This window comes from Natrix helvetica (genome assembly GCF_964273705.1).
Source record: "Natrix helvetica genome assembly, chromosome: 4".
Taxonomy (NCBI): Eukaryota; Metazoa; Chordata; class Lepidosauria; order Squamata; family Natricidae; genus Natrix; species Natrix helvetica.
Window position 1 is genome coordinate 165,870,214 of NC_138550.1, and position 20,769 is coordinate 165,890,982.

A 20,769-nucleotide genomic window follows, 5' to 3' on the forward strand; every position below is an offset into this window, starting at 1 on the left:
CAGTCACATGACCACTGAGCCCCACCTACCCCTCTGGTCATTAGTGCAGAGAACGGGTTGCTAAATTATTTGAATCCCTCCCACTGCTCCAGAAGCTCTGAATTCTCCAACAGAATTTGATTGGACAACTATTTGTCTGAAATGGTATAGGGCCATGATGGTGAACTTATGGCACATGTGCCAGAGGTGGCACGAAGAGCCCTCTCTGTTGCCAGCTGCTCTTTGTGCATACCGTAGTGCCAGAAACAGGAACACCAGCTGGCCGGTGCACCAGCGCTATCTGCTCTTTGCATGCGATGGAGCAACAGAAACCTGAAGACCAGCTGGTAGCTAGGATAGCCAGGTATGTATTTGTGTTACAACCCCTGGTATGCCCAAATATGGGAGGGAGCTCACTACTCCCCCTTTCTGTCCTTCGGCTCATTACAGAAGACCATCCAGCAGATAATATTAAATATATATTTACATCCATATTTGAAGTAGCTAGGATAGCCAGGCAAAGAGCATCATGAGGTAAATCACAAAGCATACAGGAGGCACAGAAGAAAAAGGCGGGGAAAAAGTGGAACTCCTGTCCACACCCACATCAGCCAATCACGGCACAGATTGCCTCACGCAGGATGCAGTACTCTCCAACTAATCAACCACAACTGTGTGTTCTGGCTCACTTGCACAATCTCATTGCTCTGGCTATTAAATTTAAATATCTTAACACAGAGTCCAAGAAACAGGCATTACTTCCCCCCTCGAGAATAAAGTCCCAACATTATCTATTCATTCTGCCTCCGTCCCAAGCACAGCACAGACCCAAGTAAAGTTCATGTTTGCTCATTTTCCCAGACTCACGCATCAGTTAAAAAGCGGCAAAGCAAGAAAATCTAGAGTGTTTCGTCTTCTTCTTCCTGTTTTAATAATTTAAGAGTTTGTGGAACAATAGCCCCAAAACAAAGATATTCATCATTGTATTCACAAAGCACATTTGAATAAAACATGCCTGGTAGCTAATGCGGAACAGAACGAGTGTGGCAAAAGTTTGAAGAAAAGCGGTAACCGTTGCCTTCTGGTTCCAGTTGGTTGCCTTCCTTGAGGCCCTTCAGTGCTAAACATCAACCGATAGGCAGGATATGATAGATTTTGCTCAGTGTGGAAACACTCAGACTGACATTTTGATCTCCACTCAGGGGGAAAAAAATCACATTGGTAGAACCTTGGGACCAGACAATAGTTTGAAGAGCACAAGATCTTTCTTTTGAACCATCCTGCCTTCCTTGAGGACCTGTATACTGCACCGGTCAGAAAGAGGGTACAATCAGTTCACACCCTGTGTCAGGCCTGAGAGGTATTAGGTGTTATTCTTGTTACAGGACATGATCCTCTGCTGAGGGGGGCAGCCTGTCAGGCCTGGAAGCCATCTTTTACATTGGGCCGTCAAATTTTCTACTGTGGGAAAATGGGAGGAGGGGGGTTAAAATGAGTATGGCAGATATATAGTGTAAATAACATTCCTTTCTCAGAGAGTCACGGTCATCTTGCCTTGCACCTGGAGTGGTGTGACTGGGAGGCATCTCCAGTTGGGATAGTGCCTGATTGGACCATGTCATGGACATGTGGGTGCTGGGCAGGGAGTTGAATTTTCACTTAGGTGGGGAAAGAGTGCAGAGAAGATCAACAAAGATGATTAAGGGACTAGAGACTAAAACATATGAAGAACGGTTGCAGGAACTGGGTATGTCTAGTTTAATAGAAAGAAGGACTAGGGGAGACATGATAGCAGTCTTCCAATATCTCAGGGGTTGCCACAAAGAAGAGGGAGACAAACTATTCTCCAAAGCACTGAGGGCAGGACAAGAAGCAATGGGTGGAAACTAATCAAGGAGAGAAGCAACTTAGAACTGAGGAGAAATTTCCTGACAGTTAGAACAATTAATCAGTGGAACAGAAGTTGCCTCCAGAAGTTTTGAATGCCCCAACACTGGAAGTCTTTAAGAAAATGTTGGATAGCCATTTGTCTGGAACGGTATAGGGTTTCCTGCCTAGGCAGGGGGTTGGACTAGAAGACCTCCAAGGTCCCTTCCAACTCTGCTATTGTATTGTATTGTAAGTCCCTGGGTATTGACACCACCTCCTGAGAAACCTTGGCACAAGATCGATCAACATGGCGCACGATGATCCACCAGGGCTGCCGGAGATCTGAAGACAGAAGAACCACCACAGCACAAGAGGAGAGAGCACTCTGCAAAGCCAGAGCTGCAAATGCTGCAATAGTGGTGCCCACACATCTGCCCAACATGTGGCAGAATATTCCGTGCTCGCATCGGCCTTACCAGCCACCTGCAGACACACCTTGGACAACCCACAACTCGTAACATATCAAGATCCCCTTCAAAAATAATGGACGGACTTCATCATCACATATACTGCACAGGTGAGAAAGAGGGCTGAAAAAAAAATAGCTACAGACCAAAGGTGGCTTCCTACCGGTTCGGATCGGTTTGGCCAATATGCCACAGAACAGGCAGCGACCCAGGCTGGCCACACCCCTGAACTGGTTCCCGGTTGCCATCGTCACCGCAGCCATCTTTTTTGGGAGTTCTGCACATGGGCAGAACTATTTCCAATGAAGTGTGCATGCGCACAGAATGGGCATCTAGCACATGCGCGAAGTGTGCCCATGAGCAAAACGGCAATAACATTGGCTAGAACCCATCCCTGCCACAGACCTCTCATATCCTGGACATAAACTCTTTCAACTTCTCTTCTCGGGATGTGGCTATAGAGTTTGGGCAGCCCCAGAGAACTCCCATTTTTTGACCTATTAAAAACAGGATTAATAACAACACATTTTGAACTGGATTCAGACTTAGCAGAACTAATTTGGCTGAGGCCCATAAAATAGATCTGTTTTATCAAACTGGCTGAGGACATTCTCCCCATCCCTAAAGATCTGTCTCTACCTGTCTGCATTCTTTCTAGAGTCTCAACAACTTTGTTGGTCACAATGCTATAAAAAAGATGTTGAGACTCTAGAAAGAGAAGAGCAACCAAGATCACAAGGGGACCAGAGGCTAAAACATACAATGAACAGTTGCAGGAACTGGGCATGGCTAGTCTAGTGAAGAGAAGAAATGGGGAGACATGATAGCAGCTTTCCAATATTTGAGGGGCTACTACAGAGTGGAGAGGCTCAACCTATTTTCCAAAGAACCTGAAGGCCAGACAAGGAATAATGGATGGAAACTGACCAAGGAGAGATTCAACCTAGAAATAAGGAGGAACTTTCTGACAGTGAGAACAATTAACCAATGGAACAGTAGTTGCCTCCAGAAGTTATGGGAGCTTCATCACGGGAAGGTTTCAAGAAGAGACTGGATTGTCATCTGTCAGAAATGGTTTAGGGTCTCCTCCTTGGGAAGGGGGTTGGACTAGATGACCTACAAGGTCCTTTCCAACTCTATTAATGTGTTAAATCTGTTAAACCTATGCTGGCTTGTTGATGGCAGATCTTCCCTAACCCTAACCTACTTCTTGTTTTGAGTTCCAGATTTGGTTTAGAGTACAAAACTAGCTATATTACAGCCATGATGTACTTCTCAGTTGGTTATAATTATTCAAGAAGACCATAGGCCAGAAACCATCGAAAGCATTCTCCGTTCCTAGAGTGAAGAGCATGAACATAACATCTTGTTATTTTTTTGAAATTCAAACCTCTTCACGCTACGGTCTAATAGTAACACTTCCCTGAATCGTTCTGCACCAAAAAGGGGGGGAAATCTTTATTGGATCAAACTCTAGCAGTCGGTCATGTATTGTTTTCCGCACTGCCATTGCTGGCAGTTATATCAAGTAGATACTCTGCCGTTGCAGCATCACAGCTCTCTTTGTATCATAAGAGTTAGGCACACGCAGACTGCGGGACACCATGTCTGGCTTTGTAAAAATAATAGCCTGTTATTGAGTGAAAGCCACAGGCGATTTTCCTTGGCAACCAGGTAAAGAAATCCAGTGTAAAGTAGGATGTTTAACTTCAGAATGCTGGGCCTTAGCATACAGACGTCCCAAACCAAGGACAGCCCCCATCGTGATCATGAAAACAATGGAGTTGTTTCAGATGCTACAAGATTCTCCTTTCCCTTCCTCCTCCTCCTCCTCCTCCTCCTCCTCCTCCTCCTGCTGGTTTTTCTTAATCTATTAGAAGACTATAGTTGTGTCACACAACACACAACTTGGTAATGGGAAAAAAAAATCCATTTTCTGGGTTCATCCAATGCACTAAATCATGTATTGGCAAAGACCTATCCAATGTTAATTCTACAGTTGTTGTTGTTGTTGTTAGTTGCGAAGTTGTGTCCAACCCATCACGACCCCATGGACAACATTCCTCCAGGCCTTTCTGTCCTCTACCATCCTCTGGAGTCCATTTAAGCTCATGCTGACTGCTTCGGTGACTCCATCCAGCCACCTCATTCTCTGCCATCCCCTTCTTCTTTTGCCCTCAATCTTTCCCAGCGTTAAGTTCTTCTCCAGTGAGTCCTTCCTTCTCATTAGGTGGCCAAAGTATTTGAGTTTCATCTTCAGGATCTGGCCTTCCAAAGAGCAGTCAGGGTGGATCTCCTCTAGGAATGACTGCAGTCCAAGGGACTCGCAGGAGTCTTCTCCAGCACCATAGGCTTTCATTCTTCGGCGCTCAGCCTTCCTTATGGTCCAACTTTCACAGCCATCCATTGCAACTGGGAAAACCTTAGCCTTGACTATACACACTTTTGTTGACAGGGTGATGCCTCTGCTTTTTAGTATGCTGTCTAGATTTGCCATAGCTTTCCTCCCCAGGAGCAAGTGTCTTTCAATTTCTTGGCTGCCGTCCCTATCTGCGGTGATCTTGGAGTCCAGGAAATAAAATCTGTCACGACCTCCATTTCTTCCCCATCTATTTGCCAGGAATTGAGAAGGCCAGATCCCATGATCTTAGTTTTCTTAATGTTGAGTTTCAAGCCAACTTTTGCACTCTCCTTCTTCACCCGCATCAAGAGGCAAAGAACTATCCAATGTTAATTCTAGAGTTGGGGTATGCTTGCGTAAAAGCAAGAAAGGGTTGGTGGCCTTGGATCGCACCCTTGTATTGTTTTGAAGGTGTAAAGACTAGAGGTTTACTCTCATTTGGGTGGGGAAAACCAAGCTTTCAGATTCGGGTTTTCCCAGATGTGCCAATTTGACATCTCTAATAAAATGGAACTTTGAGGAAATTCAAGCCTCAGAGTCTTCATTCATTGGGGGTGTTACTTGGAACTCTGACAATCACCTTATTGCCACAAATATTTATTTTATTTTTATTTATTTATTTATTTATTTATTTATTTATTTATTTATTTATTTATTTTATTAAATTTATAGACCGCCCCCTCTCCCCGAAGGGACTCAGGGCGGTGTACAGACACCACATTAAAACCTAATATAAAATAGATACACTTAAAAACCAATTAAACAATAAGGCTGTACAGGGTAATAAAAGTTACAAATCAGCTTAAAACAACCCCCAAAATTTAAAAGTACAGAATTGAGGGACTAGATCGGGATTAGGCCAGGCCCGCTAAACTAAACAGGTGGGTCTTGAGCATCTTACGGAAGGAGCGGAGATCAGTGGTTGTTCTGATGTCACGGGGGAGGTCATTCCAGAGGGTTGGGCCCATCACAGAGAAGGCCCTACTCCTGGGCGTCGCCCGCTGGCATTGCCTCGTGGATGGCACCCGGAGGAGCCCCTCTGTTTAATGCTCTCCCCCAAAGGAACTTAGTTCATTGTGCTTCCTCTTCTCCACACACAAGAAGAAGGTCCAACGAAAAATATTTACCATCTCTTACTCAAAGATTTGCTCATTTGCACCAATTTAGCTCAACTGCAAGCTACAAGCAGAATAAACGAACCGCTGTCTGAACCATTTATAAGACTAACCCCCTTGAAAGTTTTACCTTGGTTCTTGCCTTTTGACTTTCAAGGCAGTCTTTGCAAAACTCATTTCACTTGACATTGTGCGTGCTTCTACCCTTAGCATCTCCCAAATGTCTTATTCCAAGGTAGCTGCTATCCATCTCACAAGCAACGGAACGATTCTGAACTAATGCTCCGTCCATTCTTGGCTTGTGACCCTCACCCAGTGATCCATTTAAGGCTGACTATTGACCGCTTCAAGGAACGGAAGCATCAAAATAGAAATTGATGGTGAAGAGCTAAGAAGGCGTGGAAAAATTCATTTTCCCAGGGTCGCGGGTTGCTCAAAGCGGTGAATGCAGCACATAAATAAAACTTCGGATTGCGCTGAGTTGCAGAGCAATGGTGGACATGAGCTGAATATGGAGAAGCAAGGACATCAGCCCAACAACCAGAGTTGACAGTCCTCTCTATAGTGTTCCTCGAAGATACCTATGGTTTTGTTGTGGCCTGCCAGTGGAACCTGAAGCAGATACAGACAGTGAGGAGGTTGGGGAGGAACGTGGGCCAGTCCTGGAGTCTGGGGGAGGCTCTGATGAGGGCTCTGTGTTGGAGGCAGAGAGGGGGCCAGGGCCGTATGACAGTTATCAGCTGCTTTCGAAGTCAGACATCAGTGAGGCAGACGAACAGCTGGAGCCTGTTCCCAATGTGCGCATGTGCAGAGTTGCCAGACGAAAGTAACAGCTAAAGAACAGGGGTCCACTTGGGAGTAAGGCCACAGGTGGACGGTGAATGGCCCCTTCCAGAGGAAATAAAAGAGGAGCGAAAAGGGAATGGAGTTTGCAGGAGACCATCAGTTCGCTTAATTGGTTCCTGACTCTCTGAGACTCCTGGCCAAGTTTTGCAGAGATCGGCCTGGCAGCTCTCCAAGCCAGATAAGGTCTGTGACTGTAAATCCTCCCTTGAAAGACTTTGCTGGATGTGAAGGAGCAGAATTCACAGTCAATTAATAAAAGGTTTTTTTTGTCAAGACCAGGAGTTGCTTCATGCTCTTGGGAAGCCTCGGTCAGAACAGGTTTTGGGAGTTGGGCCTTAAAAAAGCAAGACAGGAAGAAAATGGATTCATTTGAGCTATTGTGCCAGAGAGGTCTTCTTTTTATTCCCTGCACAAGAAGTACAGGAGAACATAACATCGTACATATCGCTGGAAGGGAAAAGAAATCACAAAATTGCACCTCACTTATTTCAGCCATGCTATGTGGGGGAATTCCTTGGAGAAAGAAATTGCGTTTGGAAGAGTTAGCGGTAAAAGGAAACCAGGCCACCAAAAGCCACAGTGGCTGGACACCATCAAAGCTGACGCCAACCAGAGCAGAGAGCTACACCAAGAAGCAGTGCAAGATCAGAAGACGTGGAGAGACGTGGCCCACAGAATCACCAAGAGTCAGACACGAATGAATGGATAACATCACCCCCGTCATTAGAGATCAGTGCATTCCTCCAGATCTGATTCCAAAAAGATGGCTCAAAATGCACGAGAAGATGTATGGTCCTAGCACTTGCTAGCAATGTTCTAAAGCAGCTGCATCTTTCCCCAGGTTCTTGTGGCAGACAGAGAAAGCAACCAGGCAACACCCCCCCCAAAAAAGACACAGCTGCTTTAAAGCATTGCAATGAAATCTGTTCTCTCTGTGCTTTGAAGTTTTGCTAATAGAAGCCAGAGGCTACAATGAGAATATACAATGAGTTATAGTCGAGTGATGTTCTGAAATCTGTAACTTGTCAGAAGGTACTAAGTCTTGAGGACAGGACTCTCCATCTGAAAGAAGGCTCTACGGTAGTCACTTTAAGTGCTCCCATGGGGCTTATATTTTGGGGCAATCAGACTTCCCTGAAAGCAATTAATTTAATGGACGGGAGAGGTACAGTATCTTGTAATTCAGCTGTTCCAGAAATCTCTGGCTTGTCTGCCCTACGCAAGACAAAACCTAACTCTGCTATACAATGAACCGTCACCCAAGTTCTTTGCCATAATAGCAGTAGCATGTAGACTTATATACCGCTTCATAGTGCTTTTACAGCCCTCTCTAAGCGCTTTGCAGAGTCAGACTATTGTTCCCAACAATATGGGTCCTCATGTTTACCACCTCGGAAGGATGGAAGGCTGAGTCAACCTTGAGGTGGTCAGGATCGAACTTCTGGCAGTGGCAGAATTAGCCTGCAGTACTGCATTCTAACTATTGCATCACCATGGGCTTTCCTTCCTTCCTTCCTTCCTTCTTTCCTTCCTTCCTTCCTTCCTTCCTCCCTCCCTCCCTCCCTCCCCTTCCCTTCTTTCCTAACAATAGTACTTCAGACTTATATACCACTTCACAGTGCTTTACAGCCCTCTCTAAGCGGTGTACAGTCAGCTTCTTGGCCCCAACAATCTGGGTTTTAATGTGGACTTTGCTGTCTTCCAAAGAGTGGCCTTTGTCTTTTAAATGCAGATGGATGGCTGAATCTTGTCCTGGTGGGTTTGTTCTCCTATGTTGTGCCATGCGTTTATGAAGTGGTTGTTTTGTTTCTCCAGTGTACAGATATGCACATGGCTCACTGCATTGTACTGTGTATACCACTTTACTCAGTTTGCATCTGGCTGTTTTACCTTTGGGGTGGACAAGCTTCTGCCTCAGGGTATTCTTGGGTATCCTTAGGGTATCCTTCCATTCCCCACCATTCAGTCAGAGCTGAAGAAGCTTCTTGGATGAGAAGACAAACAAGGAAGTCCAGTTGCTTCTTGAAAAAAAAAGCACAGTTGGGATGAGCAGTGAAGTATTGATGTTTTCAAATTGTGATGCTGGAGAAGAGTCTTGAGAGTCTCTTCGACTCGAGGAGATCCAAACAGTGGATCCTAAAGGACATTAACCCTGAGTGTCCTTTGGAAGGACAGATCCTAAAGCTGAAGCTCAAATTCTTTGGCCCCCTAATGAGAAGAGAGGACTCATTGGCGAAGACTCTGATGTTGGGAAAGATGGAAGGAAAATGGAGAAGGGGAAGGCAGAGGAGGAGATGCTTAGATAGGGCCATCAACGCAACGAACATGAATTCGAGCAAACGTCAGAAGCCAGTGGAGGCCTGGCATGGGGTCATTGAGAGTCAGACACAACTTTGCAACTAAACAACAATGTCAGAGTAATGATGATTTCATAGTTGTCCAGCTGCTGTAAGGCTGTAAACTGAGATGATGACATGAGTTTGAGTCAGTTGGGCTACTGCCCCTTTAAGAAGCTGTATATATAAGGGAGGCCATGTGAGGGAATCTCTCTCTCTCCTCGTGTATCTCTCTCCTCGTGTTCTATTTGCATTGTGGTGCCCCGTGTAGAGTTGAAGATTGCTTGCTTGCCTGAGATTTGCCTAACATGTTGGTGGTGGGGTTCAAAAATTTTTACTACCGGTTCTGTGGGCATGGCTTGGTGAGCGTAGCAGGGGAAGGATACTGTGAAATCTCCATTCCCTCCCCACTCCAGGGGAAGGATATTGCAAAAGCTCCATTCCCTCCCCACTCCAGGGGAAGGATATTGCAAAATCCCCATTCCCTCCCTGGGACTCGGGAGGCAGAGAATAGATGGGGACGGGGCGAGCCGGAGGTGGTGTTTACCGATTCTCCAAACTACTCAAAATTTCCGCTACCAGTTCTCCAGAACTGGTCAGATCCTGCTGAATACAACCTCTGTAACACGTGTATGTATGTATATGTAAGTCTTGTATATAAACCACTGTTAGAAGGACAAAACCTATGTGTACTGCATTTTGCTCCTGGGTTGTCTCAAAATAGTAGTCACACTGTGCGCACTTCGACAGACTCTGGACTGAGTCCAGAGCAAAGACCAGAGTACCTAGGGAGACCAGAGAGAAGAGAAACTCAGTGTCTCTTTATTTTTTAAAAAATTAGAATTCGGCTCACCAAATGTTTACACATCTGCTCTCCAGGAATTTGTCCAAATTCTATTAAAAGCCCTCACCACGGTGGTAAAATTATGCAGTCGTTCTCACGCTTTGTAAAAAAAAAAATGGCTGTGATTAATTTGTCTCTTTTGAAGGAAGCTGCAAAAAAAAAATGACGCAGGTTGTGGCCCTCCCTTCTCCCTCCCCGCACCCCCCCCCCCCCGGTCGGGATCTACGATGTCCTTAAATGAAGCCGGTGGTGGCAATTATATGAATAATAAGGCTTATTACACCCTCTCCAGAGTAAGTTTTTATGGCTGGTGTCTGGGGGAGAATTGCATTAGCTGTAATGAAATCTTATAAGCTTTTGGAAAGAATAATGCCTTCTTTCAAAGTTTGTTATAAGTAAGGCTGTCATGTCTCTTTGGCTCAGGGCGCAGTTCCCCATCCAGAGAAGGATGACAAATGGCAGCCACAACACCGGGCAGGAATCACAAGGAGCCCCAGCTCGTTCAGCAAAAAAAAAAAAAAGCCACCATCTGGGGTCCCTGCCAGGTGATTCATGCTCTGCTTACCTGTGTGCAATTTCTCTTCGAAATGTGTTTACAAACTGAGCCAATTATCCCACCGAGTCTCTTTCTAATGATTTGATTATTGACTTGCAAAAAAAAAAAAAGGGGAGTCAAAAGGGATTTAGCAGAAGACACAGAGAGGCTGAACTTGCCGTCAGGTAAAGATGCTCCCTGCTGCCTGGTGATACAGTGGCTGAAGGTCACCGAAGGCCCAAGAGGAATGCAAGGATGGTCAAGCTTTCCGCCATGACTTGGCAGGCTTCCGAGAGGAAGATGTAAGTGGCATGGCTTGGAAACCCAATGGGTGTGCTGACCGAGGCTTCCCGAGAGGATGAAACAAACTCCTGGTCCCGACAAAAAAACTTTTTATTAATTGACTGTGAATTCTGCTCACTCACATCCATCAAAGTCTTTCGAGGGAGGATTTACAGTCACAGACCTTCTCTGGCTTGGAGAGCTGCCAGGCTGATATCTGCAAAATGTGGCAAGGAGCCTCGGAGAGTCACGAACCAATTAAGCGAACTAATTGCCTCCTGCAAACTCCACTCCCCTTTCGCTCCTCTTTTCTTTCCTCTGGGAGGGGCCATTCATCGTCCACCTATGGCCTTACTCCCAAGTCGACCCGTTCTTTAGCTGTTTCCTTTGGCTGGCAACTCTGCACATGCACACACTGGGAACAGGCTCCAGCTGTTCGTCTGCCTCACTGATGTCTGACTCCGAAGGCAGATAATAACAGTCAGACGGCCCTGGCCCTATCTCTGCCTCCGACAGAACCCTCATCAGAGCCTTCCCCAGACTCCCGGACTGGCCCATGTTCCTTCCCAACCTCCTCACTGTCCGAATCTGCTGCAAACTCTGCTGGCTGCTGGCGGGCCACAACACTGAGAACCTCGAATGGGAGGGAAGGATCAGGATCAATCCCCCTCTCTATTTTTACGCCATGGGGACATGAAGGTCTTTCATAAGACCAATAGAATATTTGTAGCTGAGAGTTGGACTGTGGGGTTCTTGCTGTTTTCCAAGTTTGGCTGTTTTCGTAATATACGTGCGTAGGTAGGTAGGTAGGTAGATAGATAGATAGATAGATAGATAGATAGATAGATAGATAGATAGATAGATAGATAGATAGATAGATAGATAGATAGTGTAGATAGATAGTGTAGATAGATATTGATTGACTAATCTTATGACCAGATCAATAACATAAAAGAAAAATAAAATACAGGATACTAAGTCCAATATAAAATGGATGAAAGAAAAGAGATAAAAATAGATAAAAGGAAAATGCAGCAATGGTAAACTACAAAGAATCAGCATTTGGGCAAATAATCAAGAGATTCTTAGAGCTGGGATTGTGTGCTTGGCAGGTCAAAGATCTCAAATTCAATCTCAGGACTGCTATGAGGAGAGCCGCCCGTTTGAAAACTAAACTAGAGTTTAGAATTTAGAATTCCAAACAGATGCTGGTTAGGAAAGACTAGGTTGCCATTTGGAAGGCCAGTCCCGGACCAAATAGAGTCAACCAAAGGCAACACACATTCCAATCGGATTTCCCATTTATGAACGACCAAACCTTAAGCAGGAATCTTACATCGTTGTAACAGTAACAGAGCTGGAGGTCATCTAGCCCAACCGCCTGCTCATGCAGGAGGAGACCTATACTAGGGATTCGAACCGCTGAACCGCCAATCTTTCTGATCGATATGCTCAGTCACTGAGCCACATAGTCAGGTGAAGCTGATAGCAAGATGAATTATTTGGATTTGCTCACTTTCTATAGCCCATAGTTAAAGGTAAAGATTCCCCTCGCGCATACTGTATGTGCTAGCTGTTCCCGACTCTAGGCGGGCGGTGCACATCTCCGTTTCAAAGCCGAAGAGCCAGCGCTGTCCGAAGATGTCTCTATGGTCATGTGGCCGGCATGACTAAATGCCGAAGGTGCATGGAACACTGTTACCTTCCCATCAAAGATGGTTCCTATTTTTCTACTTGCATTTTTACTTGCTTTCGAACTGCTAGGTTGGCAGAAGCCAGGACAAGTAATAGGAACTCACTCCATTATGCGGCACTAGGGATTCAAACCGCCGAATTGCCAACCTTTCTGATCGACAAGCTCAGCGTCTTAACTGAGGGGCCCAAAGACATTCTGAGCTGCAGCATTAGCGCACTTCGTTCTAAAATGGATTAACGGCACATCTGCAAAACATTCGCTCTATTAAAAGCCCGTTAACCTCACTTATATATTTAGACACTGTTTATGCTAGAGGTTCTCCCAGTTGGCCTGCACACAATGGGGCTAATCAAGTTTGCCAGATTTGATCCGCCAGCACCTGGCTGCTCCTTAATCAGCGCCTGGCGGAGCAAGCAATGGCTGCACGGGTCCCTGCCTTAAAAGCAAGGCGAGGATGTCAATTTTTCAATCAGCAGAGGCTGGTTATAAAGCAATAAGCGTTGCGGCTGACACATTGCCCGTTAATGTACAAGATGTACACAAGAGATAGGGGATGGGATTGCAGCTGCCAAATTGGAACCTGTGCCTAAGGCATAGAGGGGGAGGACAGCAAGACCAGATACTTAAAACTATCATCTTCCTAACAAATTAGCCTTTGAGTAGCTCCAGGACAGACCTGAGACTTCACAGTAGAGCAGATCGATCAATAGAGGCTAAAAAAAAAAAAAGGAAAGAAGGCGGTTGCTAAAATGTAGACAATGCTACAGGTTGGCCTTTTCTTGCAACTGTTCATTTAATGACCTTTGAAGTTACAAGAGCTTCAAAAAAGGGACTGAACAGAACAGAAGAGAAGAGAAAATGGAATAGAATAGAAAATACAATATGGAATAGAATAGCAGGATTTAGAACAGAATAGAAAATGGAATTGAATAGAAAATGGAATAGAATAGCAGGATTTAGAACAGAATAGAAAATGGAATTGAATAGAAAATAGAATAGAAAATGGAATAGAATAGCAGAATTTAGAACAGAATAGAAAATGGAATTGAATAGAAAATAGAATAGAATAGAAAATGGAATAGAATAGCAGAATTTAGAATAGAATAGAAAATGGAATTGAATAGAAAATAGAATAGAATAGCAGGATTTAGAACAGAATAGAAAATGGAATTGAATAGAAAATGGAATAGAATATGGAATAGAATAGCAGGATTTAGAATGCAATGGAGAACCTTTTTTTGGCTCGTGTGCCATAAGCTCGAGTGGCAGGGGGGTCGTGCATGGGTGTGCTGCACGCATAATGCAATGCGCGACACACACACCCCGTGCGCATGCATGCATGGCAGGTGCAACCCCCTCATTTTTACATGCTTGTTTTGCCCTCCCCAGGCTCCAGAGGCTTTATAGGAGCCTGGGGAGGGCAAAAATAGCCTCCCCCCCCCCGGAGGCCCTCCAGAGACTTCAGGAGCTTCCCCGAAACCCCCGGAGCGCAAAAAACCCGCCCTATGGGCAAACCGGAAGTTCAGTAACTGACTTCTGGTTTGCTCGTAGGGCCGGTTTAAGCCCTCCGGAGTCTTCAGGAGGCTTCCCTAAGGCTCCGGGGGACTAAAAACAGCCCTACAAGCAAACCGGTTTGCTTGTAGGGTCGTTTTTCGTTTTTTGCCATCCCGGATATAGAGTATGGAATAAAATAGAATAGAATATGGAATGGAATAGAGTAGGAATAGAATAGAGTATGGAATAAAATAGAATAGAATGATCAAAAGTCAGATGCTTGGCAACCGTCTCAGCTGTCTTTCACGTCTAAGGCTTTCGTGCAATTCACCATTTCCTGGTGATTAGCCCAGTCACCAAGCCACCTATTTTTTCCCATTCCCACCTGTTCTGACCCCCCTCTTCGTACACCAAAGCACTCCAAGACAAGAATACTGCTAGATGATTTATTCACACTAAATTAACACACTGACTAAACCTTGGCAGCAATCCAGACTTCCAAGATAAGACACAGGCACGAGAACGCTTCTCCAGCATTGGCAAATAAGTTGAACTCTGCAACCAGCCTCCAGGAAAGTCCCTCCTTAAATACTATCTTGAGAGGAGCCTAATTGCAACCACCTGGGTCCAATTATCTCCTATAACTGCGTAGCTGTTCTCTACGTCTATCAGCCCTCCGTTGCCGTGCATCCAGAACCACCTCCCTTGTCTCCTCCCCACTGCTCCAATGCATGAGGTCAGGAGCACACTCCCTTTGGCTTTCACCACTGCTCCATGCCTCAGGCGCCTCCTGGTGATCAACCAGCCTCTCTGATCCCTGCTTGGAGTCGGAATCCTGTCCAGGGTCCTCCACATCTTCCAGAGCTGACTCAGAAGGCCCCTCACTGTCGGAGTCTGGCTGCAGCTCCAATGGCTCCTGCTGGGCCACAACACCCACCCATCTAAGTTTCTGGTGGGGAGGGGCATTTCAAAGGAATTGGGCAGGCCCTTAGTAAAAGGGTGGTAATAATAATAATAATAATAATAATAATAATAATAATAATAATAATAATAATAATAATAATAATAATAATAATAATAATAATAATATAAAAAGGGAATAAATGGGGAACTCATCAAATTTGCAGATGATACCAAGCTGGCAGGAATAGCCAACACTCCAGAAGATAGGCTTAAGATACAGAAGGATCTTGACAAACTTGAACATTGGGCACTATCTAATAAAATGAAATTCAATGGTGAAAAGAGTAAGGTTCTACATTTAGGCAACAAAAATGGAATGCACAGGTACAGTATAGGTGATACCTTACTCAGTAGTAGTAGTAACTGTGAAAGGGATCTTGGAGTCCTAGTGGACAACCATTTAAATATGAGCCAGCAGTGTGCAGCAGCTGCCAAAAAAGCCAACACAGTTCTAGGCTACATCAACAGAGGGATAGAATCAAGATCACGTGAAGTGTTAATACCACTTTATAATGCCTTGGTAAGGCCACACTTGGAATACTGCATTCAGTTCTGGTCGCCACGATGTAAAAAAGATGTGGAGACTCTAGAAAGAGTGCAGAGAAGAGCAACAAAGATGATTAGGGGACTGGAGACTAAAACATATGAAGAACGGTTGCAGGAACTGGGTATGTTTAGCTTAAGAGAAAGAAGGACTAGGGGAGACATGATAGCATTATTCCAATATCTTAGAGGTTGCCACAAAGAAGAGGGAGTCAAACTATTCTCCAAAGCACCTGAGGGTAGAACAAGAAGCAATGGGTGGAAACTAATCAAGGAGAGAAGCAACTTAGAACTGAGGAGAAATTTCCTGACAGTGAGAACAATTAATCAGTGGAACAGATTGCCTCCAGAAGTTGTGAATGCCCCAACACTGGAAGTCTTTAAGAAGATGTTGGATAGCTATTTGTCTGAAACGGTATAGGGTTTCCTGCCTAGGCAGGGGGTTGGACTAGAAGACCTCCAAGGTCCCTTCCAACTCTACTATTGTATTGAATTGTATTGTATTAATAATAATCAAAGTCTTAATGTGAATGGTGGCACCAAAAGTCAAAAACCAGAAAAGCAGGCCACAGCTGAATTCTGGAAAGAATTGTGGGGAAATGCAAAGGACTACAATAAGGAATCAAAGTGGATACATGACTTTGAGGAAAGCATTGGTAACAAACAAATGCAAGTATTAGAAATAACAACTGAGATGGTCAAAAATCGAGTAAAAAAAGTAAAGAATTGGACATCACCTGGAAAGGACCAATTACATGGTTTCTGGCTCAAATATCTGACCAGTTTACATGCAATGTTGGCCAGGCAACTGAATGAAATTTTACAAAATGGTCAAATTGATGAATGGTTGACAACTGGAAAAACATACTTGATTCAGAAAGATGCAACTAAAGGAACAATACCTGAAAACTACAGACCAATAACATGCTTGCCAACAACCTTTAAATTACTCACAGGCATTATTGCAGATAACATTATGGATTATTTGGAAACAAACAACATCTTGCCAGTAGAGCAAAAAGGCAACAAAAGAAGGAGTAGGGGCACAAAAGATCAGCTCCTAATTGATAAAATGATATTAGAAAATTGTAAGAAAAGAAAAACGAACTTGAATATGGTCTGGATTGATTATAAAAAAGCATTTGACTCATTGCCACATAATTGGATCATAAAATGCTTAGAAACAACTGGCATTAGTAAAAATATTACATCCTTCACTGAAAAGGCGATGAAACAATGGAGAACTGAGTTGGCAGTAGGGAATGAGAACTATGGAATGGTTAATATCAAGCGAGGAATTTTCCAGGGTGATTCACTTTCACCTCTTCTCTTCATCATTGCGATGATCCCACTATCAGTAATCTTAAAAAAAATGAAATTAGGCTACCAAACAGCCAAAGAAGCTGAAAAAATTTCACATTTATTATATATGGATGATTTGAAACTCTATGGAAAGTCAGAAATAGAAATCCAATCACTGACAAACACTGTCCGAGTATTCAGCACCGATATTTCAATGCAGTTTGGCATGGAAAAATGTGCCACTGTATCCATAAAAAGGGGCAAAATCACTACATGTGAGGGAATTGAAATGCCCAATGGCCAACTAATTAAATGCAACGAAAATGAAGCCTACAAATACTTAGGCATTTTGCAGTTGGATAACATCAAACATGGACAAGTAAAAAATATTGTCAGGAGAGAGTACACCAACAGAGTTAGGAAAATTTTGAAATCTAAATTAAATGGTGGAAATACAATCAAGGCCATAAATACCTGGGCAATACCAGTTATAAGATACACAGCTGGTATAGTTAACTGGACACAAGCTGATTTGGACATTTTGGACCGAAAAACAAGGAAACTAATGACAATGCACTACAGTTTACATCCACGTGGTGACACTGATAGACTATACCTGCCCCGAAAATCAGGTGGCAGAGGATTATTACAAGTGAAGCAAATAGTTGAAGAAGAAAAACATGCACTAGCTGATTATTTAAAAGAAAGTCAAGAACATCTATTAATCGAAGTAAAGAACAAAAATCTACTGAAGGCCCAACAGACGAAACAAGAATACAGAAAAGATGTGATAAAATCAAGAATGGAGAGTTGGCAGAACAAAGCCTTACATGGTCAATTTCTGGAAAAAATAAAAGATAAAGTGGACAGTGAAAAAACTTGGTTATGGTTAACAACAGGTACATTAAAGAAAGAAACAGAGTCACTAATCCTGGCTGCGCAAGAACAAGCTATCCGAACAAATGCCATTAAGGCCAAAATCGAAAAATCCTCTGATGATGCCAAATGCAGACTCTGCAAAGAAGTTGATGAAACTGTTGACCACATACTCAGCTGCTGTAAAAAAATCGCGCAGACTGATTATAAATTGCGGCACAATTCAGTAGCACAAATGATCCACTGGAATTTGTGCAAAAATTATAATATTAAAACAACAACAAACTGGTGGGAACATAAGCCTGAAAAAGTCACCGAAAATCAGATGGTCAAGATCCTGTGGGATTTTCGTATACAAACAGACGAAGTACTAGCGCATAACACACCAGACATCACACTGGTTGAGAAAAAGAAGGTTACAATCATAGACATCGCAATACCAGGTGATAGCAGAGTTGAGGAGAAGGAACATGAAAAAGTCGCGAAATACCAGGACTTAAAAATTGAAATCCAACGATTATGGCACAAACCAGCAGTGGTAATTCCAGTGGTAATCGGCACACTGGGTGCTATTCCAAAAGCACTGGAATTACATTTAAAACAGTTAAAACTTGACAAAATCACCATCAGTCAAATGCAAAAAGCTGCACTGCTTGGATCTGCACGTATATTACGAAAATACGTTACGACGTCCTAGGCCCCTGGGTGGGGCCCGACTAGTAATCAATGCCAAATCCGGCGAATCAACTGGCTGCTGTGATACAATCGTATAATAATAATAATAATAATAATAATAATAATAATAATAATAATAATAATAATAATAATAATAATAATAATAATAATAATAAATATTTATTTCTTAGCCGCACCCTCTCCCGAAAGACTCGGGGCGGCGTACAATAAAACATAGGAAATAAATATATAGACAGACATACATAAAACAAAAACGTAATGTCAGCGTTCCAAATATCATGCAGAATTAAATCATTGTCCAAGGCGGACCTGTTTGGGGGATAACTTTCGATGGGCAAGGAGAGTTTCGAGGTTTTTATGATCAGTCCATACCTCGAACGGTATATCCCCCCCTTCCAGGAGATGCCTCCAGGTGAGCATGCTCCACCTGATCGCGAATGCCTCCTTCTCCCAAATGGGCCACCTTCTTTCCGTAGTGGTGAGTTTCTTGGAGATGTAAGCGCATGGTATACACTTACCTTCCCTACCGGTTCGCAAATGTGAGTGCACACGCTTTTGGTGAAAAAAATGGCCTAAATAGGATGTCATATAGCTGGGCGTGGGTGGGCGGAGCCATCCGCAATTTCCACTACTGGTTCGGGCGATCTAGTCCACCTCTGCCTTTGTAAAAAAAACCCATTATAGAAAAACCAAAGTCACCTTCAGGACCTGAAATGGTGCCTGTTGTTGTTCAGTTGGTAAGTTGTGTCGGGTTCTTCACAACCTCATGGACCGTAGCATACCAGGCCCCTGTCCTCCCCCGTCTCCTGGAATGTGCCCAAATTCATGTTCACTGCATCAATGACACTCATTTCATCCTCTGCTCTCTCCTTCTCCTTTTGCCTTCCTTCTTTCCCAGCATCGGGGTCTTTACTGGTAAGTCCTCATCTAGTAGCCAAAGTGCTTGAGCTTCCGCTTCAATATCTGTCCTTCCAAAGAACTGCCTGGGTGAATTTCCCCTAGGGCCGTGATGGCCATCACCCCAGTTCAGCTCCACCGCGCATGTGTGCATGCCTCCCGCCGGCCAGCTGGTTTTCGAGTCTCTGCTGCACATGCGCGGGGGCAGGCACATGCAGGAGATGTGTGCACATGCACGGGGGTCATGTGTGCATGTTTGGGAGCAGAGGGGAGTGCGGGGTGGCGCCCCGCCCCCTGCGGCCCTTTTCCCGTCCCAGGAGGCTGGAGGGAGGCCTACTAGGCCCAAAACTGGATGCACTGGGGGTCATGTGCACATACGTAGGGGGTGGGGCGGAGTGCAGGGGAGCGTGTGCAGGTGTGGTGGGTAGGGGGAATGTGGGGAGTCACACACACAGATGGGCGGGGCGCAGGGGTGTTGCACGCTTTTGGCATGTGACAACAAAAAGGTTAATCATCACTGCCCTAGGATATATTGAACAATGAGAATACATCTGCTGAACAAAACTCTGCATTGGCGACACGAAGGGCATCTGGCCAGTAAACACTCAGCTCCATTCAGTTGCCCAGACTCCACCCTGCAAGGGATTATGGGGTTGTGAAAAGAAGATGATATGCTGATTTGATCTCCTTGCAGCCCAAGGGACTCTCAAGAGTCTTCTCCAGCATCACAATACCCCACATTTCCCCCAAAATAAAACCAAGTCTTATTTTCTTTGCCCCCCCCCAAAATAAGCACTAGGGCTACAAGCCTCCTAAAGCCTCTGCATGCCCCCCCTTTTTTGCAAAAAACAGGCCAATCTTTGCTCATTTTTGTCCCCCCCAACCCCCAGGAGCACTCTAAGAGCCTCTCAAAGCTCTGCATGACCCTTTTTTTTGAAAAAAAATGGCCCATTTTTTGCTCGTTTTGGGGGGGGGGTGGCAGCCCCCAGGAGCACTACAATCCTACCAAAGCTCTGCATGCTCTTTAAAAAAAACGAGGCGTTCAGAAGGTTTGGGAGGCTTGCAGAGTGCAAAAACTTTTTTCAAATCATAGTACGTCTTATACTCTGGTGCATCTTATAGTCCGACAAATACGGTAGGTCTTATTTTTAGGGAAACAGAGTAATTGATGGTTAGCCCATAACTTTCCAATCTGGGACTGCATCTCAATCACCAGATGTTTCAAGTGTCTTGGGAATTCTCTCCAACAAAGAGAAAAGCTCAGAAGGACTGAGATCCAAGAGACAAAACTAGGTCTCAGAGTCCGTGTGATTGGCAAATGTTAATCCTTTGCGATGGCTGATAAATTATCCCCATTCCTTAATTTCAGATGCCGTGAGAAAAATCACGATTTGAGTCTCCCAATGGATCTCTGCCTCTGACACAATTTTAAATTCAAGATGGCAGAGCACAGCCTCAGATATTTTCCCTAGGGAGGGTTCCTTGACTCACATTTTGTTTTGAGAAACCTTGTATTTTTGGGGGGAGGGGGGTAAAAAGTTTATATTATATTACCTGATGGAGGGAGATTCTGAAAGGCTTCCTTTCTGTTCCAGATTCTATCTGCTACTAAGGGAAAGTATAATTAA